We start from the raw sequence: 21,033 nt of genomic DNA, 5'->3' as shown, positions 1-21,033 counted from the left end.
AAAGAGGGAGTCAAGAAGGTTTTCAGAAAAGGTGGCATTGATGCACAGCCACCTTTTTAAAGCTCACTCCGGCAGCGTTATGAAGGACAAGCTGGTAAAGTGAGAGCGTGGAGCAGGGAGAGGCCGCCCAGTCAAGAGGCTGTGGATAGTGCTGGCAACAGGAAGATGGAAAGGAAAATGCAAATGTGTCCTCTATTTATTGTAAGATATTTTCAATATTTACTAAAAAACCCTCACTGCACAAATGTGTGGGTACCTAAGTGTGTGGTATACAATAATAAGCAAAACCAACATGACCTCTTACATTCAAGTTAGAGAGACAAACAAATAGTAGCAAGGAAATAAAAACAGCTAGAAATGAAGATGGATGCTATGAAAAAGCACCTAGGCAACAATTTTATGTCAAGTTTCCTAGCTCCAAATCCCTACTTCATCTCTGAGGTTCTCTGCACGAAGAACAGCTGTGTCGTCACAGCAGCCAAAGGAGGGGTGCCAGCCCGGCGTGCACTGATGGCTGGATGGGTGATCAGTGTAGTCCATCCATACAACAGAATATTTTCCTTCAGCCTTAAGAAGGAAGGACATCCTGACACCTGCTACTACAGGGACAGACCTGGAGGACATCACGCTCAGTGAAACGATCACAAATACTGTGATTCCCCTTGTAAGAGGTTTCCTAGAGGAGGCAAATTCATAGGAAAGTAGAATGATGGCTGCCGGGCGTAATGGGGAGTTAGTGTTGAAAGGGGACAGAGTTTCAGTTTGGGGAAATGAAACGCGTTCTGCAGACGGACGGTGGAGATGGTTACATAACAACGTGAATGTAACTGATGCCACTGACTGGACACTAAAAACTGATTAAAATGATAAATTTTACGTCATACATATTTAACCACAATTTTTAAAAATAACAAATGCAGAAGAAAGGCTCCATTTAGCTGGCTCATAAACACACCCACCGAATGAAGTTTCACTTGCCCAGCAGGAAAGCCCTTGTCACTCTGAGCCAATGTCTTTATAAACCCATTGCTTTCCACACTCCACCCCTCACGTTTCTGCGTGGCCCAGTCCAGCTTCTGCTCCTTCTTTTCACAACGTCCCTTGTCCCTGCCTCTGACCTGCACGCACGCTTTCTGCAGCCTGCCTGCCCGAGCACCCATCTTCTCCACCAAGCCCGGCTTCTCTAGGGACACCCTAATGCCACACGCTCTGCAAACCCACCCGAACCAGCTCCTTGGGGACTGAATGCTCTTGTCTGTTCTTCCGTCCCTCACCTGCCCACTTACCTGTCAATGTCTCTATAAAACAGTAAGCTCCTCACTAGAAAATAACAATTGAAAAGTGAAAGAAAACAAACTAGTTCCACTTATAACGGCATTAAAATGCATGAAATACTTAAGGATAAGTTTAATAAAATATGTGAAGGCCTAGAAGCTGACACCTATGAAATGTAGCTGAAAAAACTTAATGAAGGCCTCAATAAAAGGAGAGGTACCACAGTCATAAGATTAGAAGAGTCCATACTGCTAAGATACTGATTCTTCCCCCCCCCCAATTAATCTATACACTCAACACAATTCCAATCAAGATCCCAGCAGCTTTTTATGCAAAAACAAATTGAGAGGCTGATTCTAAAATGTATAAAAATGAAACGAGCTAGAATAGTTAAACACTGGGGAGAAAAACGAGCAATATTGGAGGCCTCAAATTAAGCAGTTCCAAGGCTTATTACAACACAAAGCTCAAATAATCAATCCAGAGCAATACTGGCCTTAGGATAGATCAGTGAAACAGAAGAAAGTCCAGAAATAAAGCCACACATAAATGGCCAATTGATTTTGGACTAAGATGCCAAAGCAACTCAATGGGCAAGGAACAGTCTTTGGAGTAAATGGAGTAAACAAGTGGCTGTGGAGACGGGGGCAAAAAAATCAAACTTCACCCCGCATCACACCATATGCAAAAAGTAACGCAAATGATTTAGAGACCGAAATATAAAAAGTAACGCTACAATAATCTAGAAGAAAACATAGAAATTATTTATGACTTTGGAGTTGGCCAAGATTTCTTAGAACACCATAAGGTACTAAAATAAAAGAAAAAATTACTAAATTGGACTTTTGGAAAGAAGTCATTACGAAAACGAAAAGAAAATATTTGCAACCCGTGTTTGACAAAGCACTTACACCAATACATTGAATACTGAGAACATATACAGACAAACAACCTAACAAAAACCAGGCAAAGCAGCTACAAACATTGTAACAGAAAAAGACACAGATGACAATATGCTTATGTAAGACGATGCTAACTAACATTAGTAATCAGGTCAGTGCAAATTAAAGTCACAGATGGTTCAGCTGGTTAGAGCGTGAGCTCTGAGCAACAGGGCTGCAGGTTCGATTCCCACATGGGCCAGTGAGCTGCACCCTCCACAACTAGACTGAAGACAACAAGCTGCCGCTGAGCTTCTAGATGTGCAGCTGGATGGCTCAGTTGGTTAGAGCGCGAGCTCTCAACAACAAGGCTGCCAGCTCGATTCCCACATGGGATGGTGGGCTGCGCCCCCTGCAACTAAAGATTGAAAACGGCAACTGGACTTGGAGCTGAGCTGCGCCCTCCACCACTAGATTGAAGGACAATGACTTGGAGCTGATGGGCCCTGGAGAAACACACTGTTCCCCAATATTCCCCAATAAAGCTTTTAAAAAAATTAAAGTCACAATGAGAAACCCCTATATGTCCAGGAGAATTTAACAGGCTGGTAATTCCAAGCCTTGGCCAAACTGTAGAGCCAGCAGCACCCTCCTACTTCCGGGTGGGCGTCTACGTGGGACCACTTAAGAGAACAGTTGGGCAGTTTCATGCATAATTCAGACGAATCTCTAAAAAAAAAAAAAGTGAAAAAGCGAGACACACAACAAAGGCATACTGTCTGATGCCACTGCACAACATCCCAGAACCAGCAAACTAATCCGCAATGGCAGTGGCTGCCTGGGTCTGAGTGGTGACGGACGCGTTCTTTGTCTTCCTGGGCTGGGAATCTGGGCTGAAGATGGCACATTCGAGAAGAGAATTAAGTCAGAGAAGGAAACCCTACCTAGCCAAGGTGAAGTAAAATCAAGCGGGGGACACTCTGTATGTTGTACCCGATAATGCTAGATACAGGGAATTTTAAGAAAATCTAGGTAAATGGAGTTTTAAGAAAAGCCGTTGTCACAAAACAGCAATAAACAGGGAATATGAGTGTCAAACTGGCTTAGTATGTCAGGGCTGATTCTGTTTTCAGAAGGACGAAAGCAGAGCTCCTACCTAACACAGGCACAGAGAATCAGAACGCTCTAATGAGCTGCGGTCTCTTCCTTCCAAGGGCTGCACTGCATCTTTATCCACGAAAGGGTTTTTCTTCCACTGAAAGGAATAGAAACAAACCAAGGGGAAGGGAAAGGAAGACAGAACTTAGCAACGTGGTCTCCTTAAAACACACAGGTTTATTCTCATGTGATGAGTGAGGCAGGGGGCGTCCGAGGTTCACACCCACGTGGGGGGAGGGCAGCAGTGAATTGCACCCACCCCAGTTGTCTTCTTTCAAAGGTGAAAGGACCTGCTGAAGCACAAAGCCCCTCCAGTGCACTAGGGCAAGGGAAGATTTCCGGCTGCACGAACAGCGTCGGGTCCCTTGGCAGCGAGCACAGAGAGAGGCCCTGTGCAGCCCCGGGGTCCCCTGAAGACTGGTCAGGGTGCACAGGGAAGGAACTGTTCCCCTGGGCCCCAGCCCTGGCCTGCAGACCTCCACCCCGGCAGGGGACTGACACAAATGCAGCAGGCTGGAGCGGAAGTATGTCTGTCACCCTACCGACTGAATCCTCGCGGGGACATCGGCAGGATCTTACCTAATGCTCTGCTATAATGTAGACACGGAAGCGGAGAGAGGAATGGGGACACAAGTCCAGTTAATGGACAGAAAGGACTAACACCACGTCTGGCTGCCCAGGTGCTGATGTGAGGACTAGGGCACGAAAGGGGCCCTGGCGCCGTCTCTAAATGGAGCAGCGCCACTTACAAAACCACTCAGGCCTCTAACACGGATGAAGGATTCCCCTGCCAGCTGTCGCTGTGGCCGCCAGCTGCCCAGACACCTCAGGCTATGCACATGTCCCAAGGGAGTATGAGGACAGGGGGTTTGTGTGGCAGACGGGAGTGGAAAGGCTACCCGCAGCCCTCTGCACTCCCTGTGGAGATGTGGGGGGCGGGGAGGGGAGGGGTGAGGCAGAGCGAGGTCCAGGCTCTAGGACACACTGCCAAGCTGTAAAACACCACGTTTCCAGTAACTGACACAGAAGGTATTTTCTATTAAATGCCATCATTTCACACTTCCAACTCGATTATGTGCATGTCCAGCCATGATTTTATTGGAATTAAAAGGCCTAACCTACTCAAGTCATCTGCAACTATAACTATGGATCTGCTGGAGGAAGTGGAGGCAGAAGCTTCCAGGAGGCTGGAACGGTAACTAACTGGTTAGCCTTTCCCACTGAGCAAACCTCAACCATCTGTAAGTCCCCAAAACGGTTTCGTAACGACCAACTCTGAAACGGCGTCTCCTCCGCCTTCCAGCTTTTCTTCTCAACAGCTCTGAAGCTCTACAACTACGCTGCATTTTGGATGCTCCCCTGAGCCCAGCCAGCTGGGCTGAAATGCAGACCATCAGTCAAAAGAGGGGTGGGAGGAGGGGGTCACACAGGAGAAAGGAGAACGAAAATGTCCCCGGGCAGCAGGGCAAGAGGAGAGGGGCAGCGCACGGGCTGAAGAAGGGAAGGCAGTACTTGCACCAGTAAGAGCTTTCAACATCGTCTGTCGTATCACACAGGAGAACTAAGGCACAGAGAGATGGGGGGTCTGCCCAGTTACGCTGGGTGGGGGTGTGACTGCCATCTGGTATTCTGCGTGGGTCTAGAACTGTTCACACCATGCCACCCCCATTAGTGGGTCCACCATCCCCTTTGGGCAGGAAAATAACATTCAATTACAACTCTTATGTCTGGAAAGACAGCTGCCTTCACAGCTCTAAAGGTGATTATTATACGTTCAATATCAAAAAGCTGAAGACAAAAGGATTTTTAAAAATGCGTCCTTTCTGTCCTTCCTTTCTGTCCTCCAGCCGGGAATGCCCTCAAGGAAGGCCCCTGAGACTTTCCTGGGACCACAGGTCACCTGGGCTCCCGTTAAAATGCAGATTCTGGCTCAGCAGGTCTGGGTGGGGCTGGGTCTGCATTTCTGACAGGCTCCCAGGTGGCACTGAGCTGCTGGTCTAGGGGTCCCACTTTGAGAAGCTGGGCCCTAAACCGCCCTGAGTTTGCTACACCCAGGAAAGGTATTTTCAAACGTAGACATGCTCCTTAAGGAAGTCATGACCAGGCCGCTGCCCTCACTCCCCCTCCCACCCACATCTCAGCGAGCACCGACCGGGGCCTTCAACAGAAGCTGAATCCAAAGCACAGCAAAGCTGTCAGGAGACGAGACACTAAGTAATGAGGGGGCCAAAGACGCCGCTGGCAGCAGGCTGACGCTCTCCTAACGTCAGGTTCACCCAGATCCAAGACGACTGGGTAACGGGGTTCACTCTGAGCATGAGCTTGTCCAAATCCTCATCCATCTAAGTCGGGGGGCAAACTACCACCTCTGGCCCAAAGCCTGGTTTGTAAATATAATTTCTCTGGGACACAGCCACGCCCACCGTGCACTTCTTGTCTAGGACTGCTTTCACGCCACAAGAGCAGATCAAGGAGATGCAAGAGACCCGAAACCTAAAATATTCCCTACGTGGCCCTTCAGGGGAAAGCCTGCTCACCTCTGCTCCACAGATTCGGGAAAATCAACCCCAAAAGGAGACCCTGAAACCCCAGGCACAGGAAAGGACCCCAACACTGAGGAAGCAGTTAGGACTCTCAACTCAGAAGCCAGGTAAGAGCTCTACTTGAAAGCAAGTCTGGTAGAAGCTGAAAAACAGGGAGCCCAGCTACAGATGAGAGGGCTAACCTACTGCGTGAGCATCTCACCTTCCTGCTACTCATGCTGAGCCTGCATCCCGGGGAGACAGAATGAATCCGAGCTGCGTGAACCCCCCGCCCCCCAGCACTGCTGCACTCCCACGTGAATCGCACCTGCCCTCCTTTTCTTCAGCGACCCTCAAAGTGACACAGCCCCCGATGGGGACGCCAGCGCCGGGCTTCTGACTTAATTTGGTCCCTCCCACCTGTCTTCATGAAGAGCCCAGGTCCTGGCTCTCCTTCCACCCGAGTCCCCACTGACAGCAGGCACAGGACGAGGCTCGGACTCCAGGGGGAGGGGGTTGAGGGCTCCCCTCCGGGGCCCCGAGGCTGAGAGGCCGTCTGCCTTCCTGCCCCTGCTCCCCTGGCAGGTGGGGCCGCCCCATGACGTGTGGACAGGGGAGGGTGGTGGGCACGAGGGCTGGGTGACATATGTCTGTCCGTTAATGGAAGCCAATTAAAGAAGCCGGCTGGTCACACAATAGCTTTGCAAGGTTGGGAGCTGCTGTGCTCACAGAATTAATGAGATTCCGGTTCCAGTAAAATGAGATGATTGACTTGTTTGATACAGCGAACGAGCACAGGCGCTGGTGTGGAAGCACTGGGCTGAAATTCTGCTCCACCACTTTCTCAATGTGGCCTTCCGTGCACTGGGACACCATTGGCCCTGTCTGGACAGAGAGCAGAGGCCCGTTGACAGGTTGTTCTTGTTGTTGTTTTTAATGTCCTTATGTGAAGAACTTAGCACAAAAGAAGTCCTCAATAAATTTTGGCTATTACCCCACCTCCATCATCACTACCATCATCACCATCATCACCACCACCTCCATCATCTGTAAAAGACACAATTTAAAGGGTACTCTCTACCTTAAAAGAGTACAGTTGACCCTTGAACAACATGTGTTTGAACTACACTGGTCCAACTCACACAGATTTTTTTCCAATAAGTACTGTAAATGTATTTTTTCTCCCTTCTGATTGTCTTAATAACATTTCCTTCCCTCTAGCTTACTTTATTGTTAAGAATACAGTATAAATACATATAACATACAAAATATGCGTGAACTGACTGTTTAGGTTATAGGTAGGGCTCCCGGTCCACAGTAGGCTCTCAGTAGTGAAGTTTTAAGGAGTCAAAAGTAACACGTGGATTTTCGATTGTGCTGGGGGTCTGCACCCTTAACCCGCGCATTGTTCAAGCGTCAACTGACGTTATAAGGACTAAATAAGATAACATGTGACTTGCCTAATACAGAGCATCTTACATGAACGCTCGATAAGCCACAGCGATTACTCCCCCAGAGAAACCAGGTCTAGTCTCCCTTATATATTTCATGGGCATCAATAAACCTAATGAGAAATGTTCTTCCAAACAAGTTAGTAAATTTTTCTGAAATAACAATATAATCTGCAAGGTAGATACTATTTCACAGATGAATGAACTGTCGGGAAGGTTAAATAGCTTACTCAAGGGTACACACTCATATGTGACAGACCCAAGTCCTCTAGGTAACAGTGACCTCTCAACAGTAGCCAATAACACAGGAAATATCCTCTCACTTTACCATTTAAATATAAAAGTGTGTGTCCTTCTGAAACCCAAAGGGCCCCATTACTACAGAGAAAATTTTCCTTGTAATGCCCCAAATACTGTAGAACCCGCAATTAAAAGAGGTTTTTCTTCACACACATTTAGGTTTCCAGCTAAAGGCTGTTCATCTGCTCCCCAGGAGAGACCCCGAGGTCACCACCCTTCACACCACCGTGACGAACCACGAGAAATAAACCCACTTCATGAAACCACCTACTCCGACCTAGAGCAGTGTAGAAAGCCCCACCGTTCTTCTTCCTGCTGCCAGGCGCCCATCATCCCCACACGTGTCCCCACACGTGTCCCCACACGTGTCCCCACACGCCTCTGACACAGCTCTCGGAGACTCACCTGCTGCAAGCCCAGCCGTCCAGCCTCACCTCCTAGCATCAACCTGGCAGCAGGTGCCACCATTTCTCTATCACCCACTCTTCTGAAAACCATTTCTACGCTTGGTTTCCAGGAGGCCAGTAACTTTCCTTTTGTCACCTGGTCTCTGTCTTCCTGTCGTCTTCCCAATCTCTAAATGTTAAAGTGCCCCAGGTTGGACCACGGACTTTTTTCTCTCTTCTAATCACACTCATTGCGTAGGTGATTTCCTCCAGCCCCCGGTTTGAACCATACCTGTACAGTGATAACCCCTAAATTTCCATTAATATCTTCAGTTCAGATCTCTGCCCTCAACTCCAAACTCATTCCCAACTGCCTTCTGTGGGGAAAGTGAACTTAATCTAACCTGACTGAGGAATGCTGAAGGTGACGATGGATCACATGTGCCAGACACGCTCTGGAGACAAAGACAGGAGGTGGTGATAAGAATTATAAAAACAAAACGCCAGAGGAGAGTGATGAATTATGAGTAACAGGACGTCGGGGCAAGCTGTGTCACTGCTGATGCAGCTTGACTATCTGCTGTTTCCTAACGGCAGGGAAATGCGTGAGGACTTCGGGTTTCACTCATACAAACGGCTGCCAATACCCCACAGCTCGGTGGCTCCGTTGCCTGCGGAGCACTGTCTTTGCTTGTGATCAAATCAGCTCACTCTTTCCTCATGCACTGCTCCCGCTCTTTGGGGTCTTGCTCTCTGCTCTTCTCCCCAACACTTTTCAGCCTCTGAGCTTAGACCTCAGATTTAGTCCCAAACCAGCCCAAACCCCCGGGTCCCAGTGTTCCCCACTCAATCATGGCAATTCACCTCTTCCAAAGAAGTCACTCAGGCCAAAATCCTTGAAGCCATCCTTCACACTGCTTTTTCTCGCTCCTGTTACCCAACCCACGAGCAAACCTTACAGGGTCTCCTTTCAAAATATGTACCAGCCCGCACCACGTCTCACCTCCCTCGCCATTTGCAACCAGGCCAAGCCTCCATGCTCTCACCAGATTACTATCGAGGCTTCCCCCCTCACCTCTTCTCTTCCACCTCCTCACCCACCCCTGCAACCTGTACTTTACTCTCAAACATTTCAGGAAAAAAGTTTACACACACACACACACACACACACACACACACACATACATGGGAGAGAGAGAGAAAGTGCAAATCTCGTAAAATGTCTAGGGAATCTGGGTGAAGGACATACAGGAATTCTTTGTACTATTTCGGCAACTTTCCTGTAAGTCTGAATTATTTCAAATGAAAGAGCTGGAAAAACAAAACCCCAAAGCCCCCTCCCCTATGTGAGCCCGTCCTGTCTTCCCCATGGCCAATTTGGGGACCCCTCCCTTAAGCCCTCAATTTTTTCACAAAACACTAAAGATCCTTTGCCTTCCTTTGTTTCAGTGTGCTTGACAATGGAACAGAAAACAAACAAAAAATTAGATGCATAACCCTCAGTCTCTCCCTAAAGAGTTCTGTTATCAGAAAAGAAGATACATAAGCAGAGAATTTCAAAATAATGTGATTGGTACTTTGACAGGGACGTTAGAACAAGTGATGGTAAAAGAGGGTCTTATTGACAGTGGCTGCCCAAGGGGCTGGGGTCTTTAAAAAGTGTGTGTGTGTGTACATGTGTGTGTGCGCAGGCACACACACTCAAGAATTCATCAGGTCTAGGCGAAAGGGTGGCTCAGTTGGTTAGAGCGCGAGCTCTGGGCAACGGGGCTGCCGGTTCGATTCCCACATGGGCCAGCGAGCTGCACCCTCTGCATCTACAATGAAGTCAATGAGCTGCCGCTGAGCTCCCGGATGGCTCAGTTGGTTTGAGCGTGGGCTCTCAACCACAAGTCTGCTGGTTCGATTCCTCGATCCCGCAAGGGATGGTGGGCTGTGTCCCCTGCAACTAACAAGGGCAACTGGACCTGGAGCTGAGCTGCGCCCTCCACAACTAAGACTGAAAAGACAACAACTTGACTTGGAAAAGGCCTGGAAGTACACACTGTTCCCCAATAAAGTCCTGTTCCCCTTCCCCAATAAAATCTTTAAAAAATAATAATAATAATTCATCAGGTCTGACTGAGGGGTCTAACAGTGATTTATAAACAATATGGCCAAAAGCACCTGGCTGTTTTGGTTCTTCGTGGTTTAAACTGATTCAAATTCACTCTGCCTGTAAGTCTGAGCCCAGCGAACACCTCCACCAGCCGGGCCAAGAGACCACCTCACTCACATATTCAGACAGGAATAAAGTTATTGCTATCAAATTAACACGGAATAAATCCTGACTTACGAGAACCTGCGAGAATGACATTCTGACAATTACAATTATCACTGAACCCTCCAAAACTCTGGAACGCTACAAGGAGCTGTGAAAGAACATGGCCACAAATTCAGGAACCTCCCTCCCTGCCTGTTGAAGAACAAATGCAGTCCCCCTGCTGGGTGACTGCCTCCGTCCAAGTTTACTGAGCAAGTGCACGGGGACCTCGGTGCGACAATGGCCATTCTTTCTCCCAGCCTGAAACTGTGCAAAACTAAAGGAGACCCAGAGGAAGCCAGAAATTCACGGGTATTAGGAAACCAACACAAATGGAATAGAGGGTGCGGGGGGGGGGGGGGTAGAGAACAGAATCAGGTCACAAAGCAGGTCCCTTTTCAGGAACCAATGGCTTCAGCTCTGCCTGTGAAGCAGGCAGCTGTTGGGGACTGTCACTGTCCCCCACCCCCCCACCCCCACTTACTCTAAGTAGGTTCTAACCCAACTAGCCTTTAAAAACAAATAAATGTAAATATTCCACATCGAATGTGCTTCTGAAAAGATATCTTGCAACCAACAAGAAACTGTAAACACAAGTTCAAAAACTGAACGACTAAGAACCTCAGAGATGCATAAACATGGCCTCAGTTCCCCTCTGCAGCACTGTTACACTTCACCGAAACGAATGACTGATGAACAGCTTTATGTGTTAGGTTGGTGCAAAAGTAATTGCGGTTTTGCAATTATTTTTAACCTTTTAAACCACAATTACTTTTGCACCAACCTAACAGGAATCAGAAGATGGCCTGCAGTTGAGAGCAACAGGTCAAGAAACCGCTTGGTTCAAACGCTACCGTGAAACACATCAGGTCTGGGGCCAATTTGCTTCTCATCCTTGTCTGTACTCATCAGAAAACCGACTTTGGACGAGGTCATCTGCTCCTTGCCAACGCCACCCTCCTAGGCGGCGGGCCCAGGTTTGGTCCTCACACGTGGTACAGAAAGCGTGTTCTGTGCAACGAGAGGGAACGTCTGCGCTGAGCGCAGCCTGAAGCCCACGATGAAGAAGAACGTAATCATGAGCCTCCAGGCACGATGACCAGGCAAACTCCTAAGCAACATGGGAGACGTGGCCCCCGTCCGCGTGCGCCTAGAGGAGACGAGGTCACACTCACTCGGCAGAGCTGGCGTCCCCGCTAGGCCTTACCTTTCCTACTGCCTGATCATTCCACAGCCAGGCCCTGACTTCCTTCTGACACCAAATTTGGGGTAACACACACTTTTCCACAGCTTCCCCCGAGTCAATGCCCAGACCATCCTGATGATGACAACCACCGTTTTCGTCTCTCCTCTGAAGGCTGGCGACACTGGTCTCTGTGAACGGGGTAGCACCACCCTCCCTCTGCAGGCCTATCCGGCCTCAAGAACAAGTGCGCTCGCCAGTCCCTTTGGTGACAGACCAGGTGCACAGCCAGGTAAGGACCTGTGCTGAGCAGGGAGAAGCAGGACGCACCCCCCTGCAAGTACCTTTGCTTGGATCTTACCGCAGTATGAGCGGGGCTGGGCGAGTTCTAGTCGTGTATTATAAAATACTGGTGTATTATAAAGTCCCAACTCGGATAAAGTAAAAGGAGACCTCTTTAATGATTATCTGGGAATAACACTGGAAAAGCACTGTCACCTCTCTGGTGTTCAATGTCATTCCTAGATACTCATTTAGAAAATCCAATTCATGTTCCAAGCCTCGCATCCTTGTGTGAACAAAATCCCAGGACTTACATCAGTAATATGCACAATTACCTACTAAAGATGATTGTGATTATTTAACTAAAAAAACAATCGCCACCCAGACAGAAACGCAACGGAGAAGACGACCTGTGCGGCAGCTCCGCTTCAGAGCCCAGGTGGTGCGAAGCGACGCGCACGCGCTCACACAATCAGCCGTCTGTCTCTGCTGACTGCAGCAGGAGCAACCCTCTGGACCCAAGGTGACAAAGAGCGCAGCTGGGGAGGGGACAGATAATCACTTCTCTGTGGGACTAGCCAGTCTCAAATCCCAGGAAGCACAGAAGGAAAAAGCTATCAATGACACACATGGAAATGCTCGCTCCACCTCGCCATCTGCTTCTTCTGGCATTCAAGTGGAACATGAACAGCACGGCGCTTGGAGGGGAGCACAGGCTTAGAGGGGAGCACGGGCTTGGAGGGGAGCACGGCGCTTAGAGGGGAGCACGGCGCTTAGAGGGGAGCACGGCGCTTAGAGGGGAGCACGGCGCTTAGAGGGGAGCACGGGCTTAGAGGGGAGCACGGGCTTAGAGGGGAGCACGGCGCTTAGAGGGGAGCACAGCGCTTAGAGGGGAGCACGGTGCTGCAACTGCTATTCTAAAATCATGGGTACTACCCCTCAGCTCCGAGCTGTACCTCAGACAGGAGTCAAAAGTCCAGACAGTCCAGACTGAGAATAAGAGAGAAATAGTAATTCTCGGGTTTAATTTTTTTTCCCTAAAGTTGCTGTTCCCCCAGCTCCTTCTATTGTCTTATTTGTTTCTTAAAACTTATGAGAAAATGAAAGGCACTGTGAAATGTAAAGGTAGCGTGAAAAACCACCACTTTCCCTGAGACAAGACTTGTGAACGTTACTTGAAGCTGCTGGGTCTTTCCCTGCACCTGACACCGGGGTTCGGGGCACATTTTCTCCCTCGTGTTTACACTCAAACACTCGGGGTCAAGGAAGACAGCTAAGCAGGAATGAGGGCAGTGTGGGGAGCAGGTCAGAGGCTCGGGAGAATGGACGCAGACCCTGCTCCCCTCTCTGTCTAGGTGACCTTGGGCCATCACTTTCTTGTGCCTCCGGGTTAACTTCCTGTCTGCACAAGGGATGTAAAAGCCTGGTTCTAGGCAATGGCAGCTCTGATGGCAGCTCTTCCCGTCAGTGCACACGGCAGGGTCATACACCGAGGTGGGAAGCCGTGACCCTTAGCTAATTTCCTGAGTGAGCTGCCTGTGTCTCCACTCACTTACTGCGCCTTTTTCCAGGGTGGGTATTTGGGACGATAAGCCATCCAGTGGCAACCTGTGTAACCTCACGTGCTCACAACCCTCCACTCCCTGCACTAGGACACAGAAAGGAAGAGAGAACACGACAGATCAACTGTATCAAGAGCCTCTGTGAACTGACACTCCCCTCCCCTCCCTCCTCCTCCCCTCATAATGGAAAAACAAGGAGGGAGAGGGAGATACGAAAACTAGGGCCATGTTTTAAGACGGTTTCAGATTTCAGATGTCTGATAGTCGAACCCATGCCTTTTGAGAAAAGCCCATAAACCATATGGACGACAGTTGAATGCCTTTTTCTAAGAGAAACTTCTGAATACGGGCAAACGTGTGGATTTGGCTGCTTCGTGCCTGCACACGTGCAAACTGCACTAACAGATTGGCCGTGTTTTGCTGAATTTGCCAGCTTGCCATAAACAGGCTTCCATGCTTTTTCGAATTGTTTATAAATAGCACAAACACCCAAATATGCAAATCAAGGCAAGCTGTCCCAGCAACTGCTGCTGCTGCGATGACAGCAAGTAACAACAGGCCACGTCAACAGAGCAGACAGGGGCCGTCAGACGGACTCGGCACCGACGGGTTCCCAGCAGCCTCAGGAGCAGACAAGGACCCGCTCTCTGCACAAGACAGGCCAGGCTTGGGCCGCAGGACAAAAGCTGCTTCCCCAATGCTTTCCTCTGTCACGGTCAAGCGATTTTCATGTCACACGTCCTGCAACCCTCCCAAGAGTCCTGCAATGTAAACGTGCTGCTGCCCCTGGAACAGCAGAGGGGAAGGGGGACGTGGCTGCCCGGGCCACAGGGCTGAGGGGAGCCCCAGGCCCAGCCTGTCTCTTTAGGCCCCAACTTACTCTTTTCCCATCACACTCGTTATATGGGGTCAAATTCAAGTTCTTTCCAATACAAGCCCAGTGATATTTATACCACATTAACCAGAATTCTTTTTCCTCTAAAATGTTGAAATAATAACATTTATTATGCACTTACGAGGTGCCAGGCTCAGAGTTTTATCTCCCTTAGCTCTCAGTACAGCCCTCTAAAGCCAGTGCCATATCATACCCCCCAGTTTACAGATAAGGAGACTGAGCTGAGCATGGAAGATCAGTCATTTGTTCATGGTCATGGGTTATTTAGTGTTTTTTTTCAAATTTTCAAAAGTAAATCTTACTTTAATTACAAATGTTATTACAACTGAAAATTAACTCACAAAACAAAACAGCAATAAAAACTCAGAATTATACAAAACAGTGAGATTCTCCCTTTACTATAATCTCCAGTCCCAATCCCCTCGTCTGAGACAACCAGTGTTAACGGTATGTTATACGTCTATCCCTGCAAGATTCTTCTAGACGTTTACACAGAACTGCGCACACGCGCACACATGAATATTCTCTATGAAAGACTTGAGGGGGCTCTAGCTGCTACGCCCCCATAATCCATGACACGCCTCCCATACCACCTCAAATACACAGTCAAAGTAAAAAGAGTCGCTGTCACACCAACAGCTCCACAACGCGCCTCCTGGCCCAGCAGCGCCTCTCCGGCCCCTCCCGTGCGGCTGCACACCTGCAGCCTTGTTCCCTGCCAGCAACGGAAATAACGGGGTGACCTGTGGTCGACACAAATGGGTCCCTGTGCAGGGATGTGGCCAGCTCCCTTGGGTCGGCCTGGGCCGCAGAGGGGTGAGGCCCTTCCCATGGTGGCCTGTCCCCCGGGCGGGGGTAAAAGGCAGGGCCACGTTAGCCTGACAGGGGACACTGGCAGGCTGTCCGTGTCCTGAGCATCACACAGGACGCGCGCAGGTCACCTCTGCCCGGCACCACCTCCGTCGTCCCTTTGTGTCCCCACTGAGCTGTTTCCACAGTTACGTAGATCAGTTCTCGGTTTTCACACTAGGAGGCCGTTTACATTCCATGGGAAATACAGGGACGCATCCTGGTGGAGACACTTACACTGTTACGGCCATAAATACAGACAGGGCCCCCTCCCCACGCCCACTCTGCCCCACAGACGGGCCGCGGCTCCCACCATCTTTCCCAGGGTCTCGAGGACCTCCCCACGGCAACCACTAACCCCAGTGCGCACACTGGTGGCGTTTTCCTAAGCACGCGCCTAACCAATGGGCACAAGGAGGCACGGTTTCCATCGTCGCCAAAGCCCCGTCCGTGAGCACCTGCCCTGACGGACGGCCTGTGCCGGCCTAGAGCGGACACAGCACAACGATGACCCAGAGCCTGTCCCTCTGCAATCACTGTCACAGCCCAGAGCCACCGTCACAAAGGGTCTGAGCAGAAGGTGGAAACTCCCATTACCCTCGGTCCAAACAATGTAGACAAGTCAGAAAAACAAAGCCAATGACACACGATACGCCATCAACCTCACTAATACTCCAAAGTGCACATGAGAATGACAGCGCCTCGTCTTTATCAACTTGACACATAACTGCTGCGAGTGACCACGCGCAGCGCAGGTGAGGACTCAGGGAGACGCTGCTCTCACGCTTCCCTCTCACTGCACAAAGGGAAACCACCTTTCTGGACAACTGAACGTGCCTGTCAAGATCACATACATAACACACCCTTTCATGACCTCACTCTAAGGACAAGGGACCCTAAGAGAGTGATCGGAGAGGCACCCACACTGCCCCCACCAGCAAGGCTTTTCATTACCTGCATTAGCAATATAATTGTAAAACACACATCCAGCACTCATAGCATTTAAGATATAATCTGAGATCGTTAAAAATCATGTTGTGAAAGAAGATTTGATGTGACAGAATGCTCATTGATGTTTATGGAATGAGATCTCAAAAAGACATGATATGATACCCATTTTATGAAAGACATATACATATTTATTTATGCTGAGAAAAACAGGAGGACTAGGCCCTTGTCGGGGGTCCCCGAGACCACCCCCAGGGTCGATGACGCCCTGGAGAGACTCACAGGACGCGGCACACAGCGATCCTGAGCTACGACAGCACAGCGAGAAGATACACAGCAGAATCCGCACAGGGAAACGCACATGCGACAAAGTGCAGTGGGAACCAGGCGCCAGCTTCCGGCCCCTCTCCCAGTGGAGTCACCCAGGACGTGCTTCATTCCTCAGCAAGAAGTGTGAGCGCACGTGTGAAATGCTGTCCACCACGGAAGCTCACTGGAGACTCAGTGCCCAGGGTTTTATGGGGGGCTGGCCACATGGTCACCCTCTGCCCAGCACGTACCGAACTCCAGCCCCCCAGGAGGAAAGCAGGTATTTAGGAATAAGCCATGTTGTTTGCACAGACATCTCAGGCCCATGAGACAGCTTATCCGTTAGGGTGGTGCGAACCCTCCGCCAGCCAAGCTTGCAGACACCAGCCCAGGGCCAGCCTCGTGCAGGCCTCTGAGGTCACGGAAGTCAGGCCTGCGGTGTCCAGGCTTTTCTGCACAACACTGGAAGGTTAACAGAGGTGGTATCTGCTAATATGACTTATTTTCTTCTTTAGCCTCTTCTATTTCCAAATGTTCTGCATTGCACATGTATTTCCTTTATAATCAGGGAAAATGTTACACTCTTTTGAAAGTTCTGTTTAGCTTGTTCTGCCTACATGGTATCAATTTGCAGATGACACACAGGGAAAATATACACTTCTCTGATATTCTGAGCTAACATAATCAGATAGACACCAGAGAAGGGGCATGAGCTGACAGGGAGAGGACAGAGTAGGGGTTCTGGGGGGGGGGCGGGTGTGAAAGGGCCGGAGGGGGCGGAAGAACAGAGACAAAACTCAATCGAGGGGGCCAGCCCGGTGGCTCACGCGGTTAGAGCTCCATGCTCCTAACTCCGAAGGCTGCCGGTTCGATTCCCACAGGGGCCAGTGGGCTCTCAACCACAAGGTTGCCAGTTCGATTCCTCGAGTCCCGCAAGGGATGGTGGGCTGCGCCCCCTGCAACTAGCAACGGCGACTGGACCTGGAGCTGAATGGCACCCTCCACAACTAAGATTGAAAGGACAACAACTTGACTTGGAAAAAAGGCCTGGAAGTACACACTGTTCCCCAATAAAGTCCTGTTCCCCTTCCCCAATAAAATCTTTAAAAAAAAAGAAAACTCAATCGATGTCATTAAGGTTCTAATTCTACCCCCCAATGAAACAGCTATTCCAACATATGGTCAGATTTACCTCCGAGATGGTTAGAAGTAGGAACATTTTAATACCAAGATTTCTATTCTGAGGACCCACAGTCGCTCAGTAATTCTAGGTGTCTAACAATTTTTTTATTCCACTGAATTTGAAGATCATAAAAGCTTCTTACCTGTGCTGCCTTCTGATGGCCCACACCACAGTATAGAATTTTAGAAGAATCTGAAAGTTGAAAAAAAAAAAGACAAAATACAGTATGGACTTGGGACACGGAACCCAGAGTTCAATCCATGAACCTACCACACATCATTCATTTGATTAAATGTCCTTCTGTATAAAAAAGGAGGAAAATACTACTTACCTCCCAGTCGTAAGGGTCAAATGAGACAACAGATGTGGCAGAATTGTTTAGTAATAAGATATCACAGTTAGAGACGCCTCACATACTCGTTCAGCAAATGCCTGCTCTGTGCTAGGCGTTATGTCAGGTACCGGCAATCCAGTGCCACCAAGCTCAAAGGGCTACTGTTCACTAGAAGGAAACAGTAAACGAGGTGTGGGGGTGACCCGAAGACAGCCCTGCGGCAGTGGCTAAGAGAATGATTGGGACAGATGCTCGGATTGCCATCCAGAACCACTCAAGAGCTCTGCGACCTTGGCCACGTTTCTTAACTTCTCTGTGCCTCAGTTTCCTTATCTGTCAGACAAGGGTCATAACAGTAGGGTTATAATCTCACGGGTTTGTAATGAGAATTGAATGAGTTAATATCTGTAACATTCTCAGAACCATGTCTGGCCATAGAAAATATGTTAACTGTGGAGCTAATTTTTGTAAAATAAGTATATGAATTCAAGGTGCCATTGATGTAGGACTATTTTTCCTGTGAGTCCCCAAATGACGTAGATGATATTGGATCTGCCGGCAGTTTCTGGGTGTGGGCCGGGATCCTGTCTTGTGAGACCGAAGAATGGAAACACGGACCCAGCAGAGGTAAAGAGTTTTAAAAAGAGGGTAGTTTATTGAAAGCAAAGAATCAGAGCTCCCGAGCGGGAGGGGGTCCCGAATGGGGGTGCCCAGTAACTGAGGTGCCCAGTGACTGAGGCAAAAGCTCTTACTTTTTTACTTTCCCCTGACTGTCTGGCGAAGGGAACTGGCGCCTTCTAATGAAATTTGTCTGCAGGTTTGTTCTGCTTGCCCATCCTAAAGGAATTAGCAAAGTAACCCACTCTTATCTACTAGATCTGTTTGTCAGGCCAAAAGGAATTTTATGATTAACCTCAAGGCCTTGTTACATTTTGTCCTGGAGCAAAGGAGTGATTTCAAAACCTGGAGTTTTAGGATATGATTGTCTTTGTTTATTCCACCAGGGACCTCCCTGTCTACCTAGGGACGTGCTACCTAACCTGTGTCACCATGGGCAGATGTAAATGAGACTCTAACTTATGCACAGTGAGATATGCAAAATTCTGCATGAACCAAATGGTCTTATCTCTTGCTGAGCAAATCTAGTAAATTTTTTCGGTGGTATTCACAAGTAATTAAGGCTTTGAATCCTACACTCTGGAAGTATTAAAATACTGCCAAATGTCTAGTAAATGACTATGCTAAATGTCTCAAAGATAAATACATATGTTTCAGAAATACATACAGCCTTGAAATTTTCCCAGATTTAAAAGTACAAAAGCGCTTTTACACATACCATCTCACTGACTCTTGCGAAAACCCTTCGAGGAAAGCTTAAAAGAAAAGGAAGGTCACGCAGTGACCCTGTGTGACTCAGGCAGGGTCAGAGAGGCAGTCATCAGGGAGAAAACAGCCTCCAGCGGGGTGCTCTGGGGGTGCTCTGGTATCTACATAACACATTCCTCTCCCTCCCTCCCACCCCCTCGGCTCCTAAAAGCTGAAAGCAATAACAGACAGCTCAGGACCTGAAGTGGCCGTGGACAACCAGACATGTCCTGGCTCAGCTTCCAGAGGGCGTCTCTCCCCTTGGGCTGTGAAGACAGAAACCAGACTCGCCTGCTGGGCCAAAGCAGTGGGTTTGGCCCTTGGCGGATCATCTTGTGAGTTAAACAATGAGGAGATCATCCTATAAAATGACCGTCACACTTCTCAAAAGGGAAGTGTGACTTTTACAGAAAACTCTATTCCATTTGAGAGAAAGCCACATAAAGCCACAAAAAACAGCACGGTCCTACAACAACAAATTTAATTCGTCTGTCACAAAGCAAAACCCCAAAGCCCTCTGGGCACACAGCTGCTTTTCTGAGCTGCAATTAACCCCCAACTGAGAAACAGGTCAACTTGTCTAAAAAGATTTCTTTTGCAACTGTCTTAAGTGAAAATTCCTTTACCTCACCTGTCAGTTTCCAGATTTAATACCTCTCTGCTGACCTGACTTTCATTTAGGCAACAAGCATGGATTTTGCGTTTACTGTGGTGCAGACGCCATGCTCGGCACTGTGGTAACGACAGGAAGGACTGTGGCACAGCTGTCCCCTGGAAGCGCTTGTGCGGGGGGAGGGAAGATTGCACAATCAGTGTTAAAACAGTCCGCTAACTGCTAGGACCCGTTTCAGGTTGGGCCCTACCTAGCTTGAGTTAAAAAGAACCGCGGAGCACACATAGCACAGCCGGTTTCTGTGAAAACGGTGCAACGCTTACAGCACGTGGACAGTCCACGCCCAGAGCGGACGCAGACGAGGCACGGTGCCTGCAGGGGCTCCCTCCACACATACACGTGCAGGTGGAGCGGCCCCCACACACAGGGCCACTGGAAGCCTCCAGGAGGGCATCCAGGAGGTAGGAGACAGAGGACAGAAGTCTAAGGGCTCCAAAATGAACAGAAACCTCCCAAGAAGTCCCCAGATGGGTAAGGGATGTAGAGAACACTAACAGTAATGTGTCATTACGAGAGTCCAGGGCACTGGTGTGACAGCAGGGAAAACACAAGGCCACCAGAAGCCCAACAGTCTAGCCCCAGCGCTGCCAACTCAGCCCATGACCTTGGTCATGGCTCATAACTTCTGTGAGCCACGGTAAAATCACCAAAAACCAGAAGAGATGAAAACTGACCTGCCCTTTTCACAGAACTGCTGGAGGATAAAACGAGATAAGAGATTTAAACATTCTCTGAGAAGTACGAAGCGCAATACAAATATAAGAAATCATCGTTGCCATTAATAACAACCATGTAAAACCGAGTTGAGACCAGAGCGTTTTCCTCCCGCCTTCTCCCCAAAAACAAAGCCATCTACAGCCCAGCTGGGCTAGCTGGTCAACCCCAGTGTCGTGGCTCGCACTGCGTCACTCCCTCATGGTCATTGCGTCCTGAGAGAGAGCCACACTCCCACGCGAGACCACATTTTATCTTCTCAGGGGGCCTGAAGTCCTCCAAACTTACAGCACAGCTAAGCAACGAAGAGACTGCCGCCATCGGACTCAAATGCTGCTGTCCACACATTCCCACAGCACGGGTCAGAGAGAATTCAAATGTCATATGATGGTATTAAATTCCTCGTGCTTAAACCAAGGAAATCATGCAAAGGTGGACTCCCTGAGAAAGGTATTCAGAGA

At 49.0% G+C, this 21,033-nt stretch overlaps 1 protein-coding gene across 5 annotated transcripts in view; it reads right to left on the bottom strand.

Moving 5' to 3' along the window:
* The window catches only part of AFAP1 (actin filament associated protein 1), a 126,101-nt gene that overhangs the window by 79,073 nt on the left and 25,995 nt on the right, over nt 1-21,033 (bottom strand). For 2 of the 5 annotated variants that reach the window (XM_074320792.1, XM_074320803.1), the window contains exon 2: nt 17,629-17,678. The exons of the other annotated variants lie outside the window; for them this stretch is intronic. The gene's annotated coding sequence lies outside the window, so the exon portion shown is untranslated. The remainder of the gene's footprint in view (nt 1-17,628; nt 17,679-21,033) is intronic. 5 annotated transcript variants of the gene reach the window in all.

This window comes from Rhinolophus sinicus, linkage group LG02, assembly GCF_036562045.2.
Source record: "Rhinolophus sinicus isolate RSC01 linkage group LG02, ASM3656204v1, whole genome shotgun sequence".
NCBI classification, from domain to species: Eukaryota; Metazoa; Chordata; class Mammalia; order Chiroptera; family Rhinolophidae; genus Rhinolophus; species Rhinolophus sinicus.
This window is presented reverse-complemented; position numbering and strand designations above follow the sequence as displayed.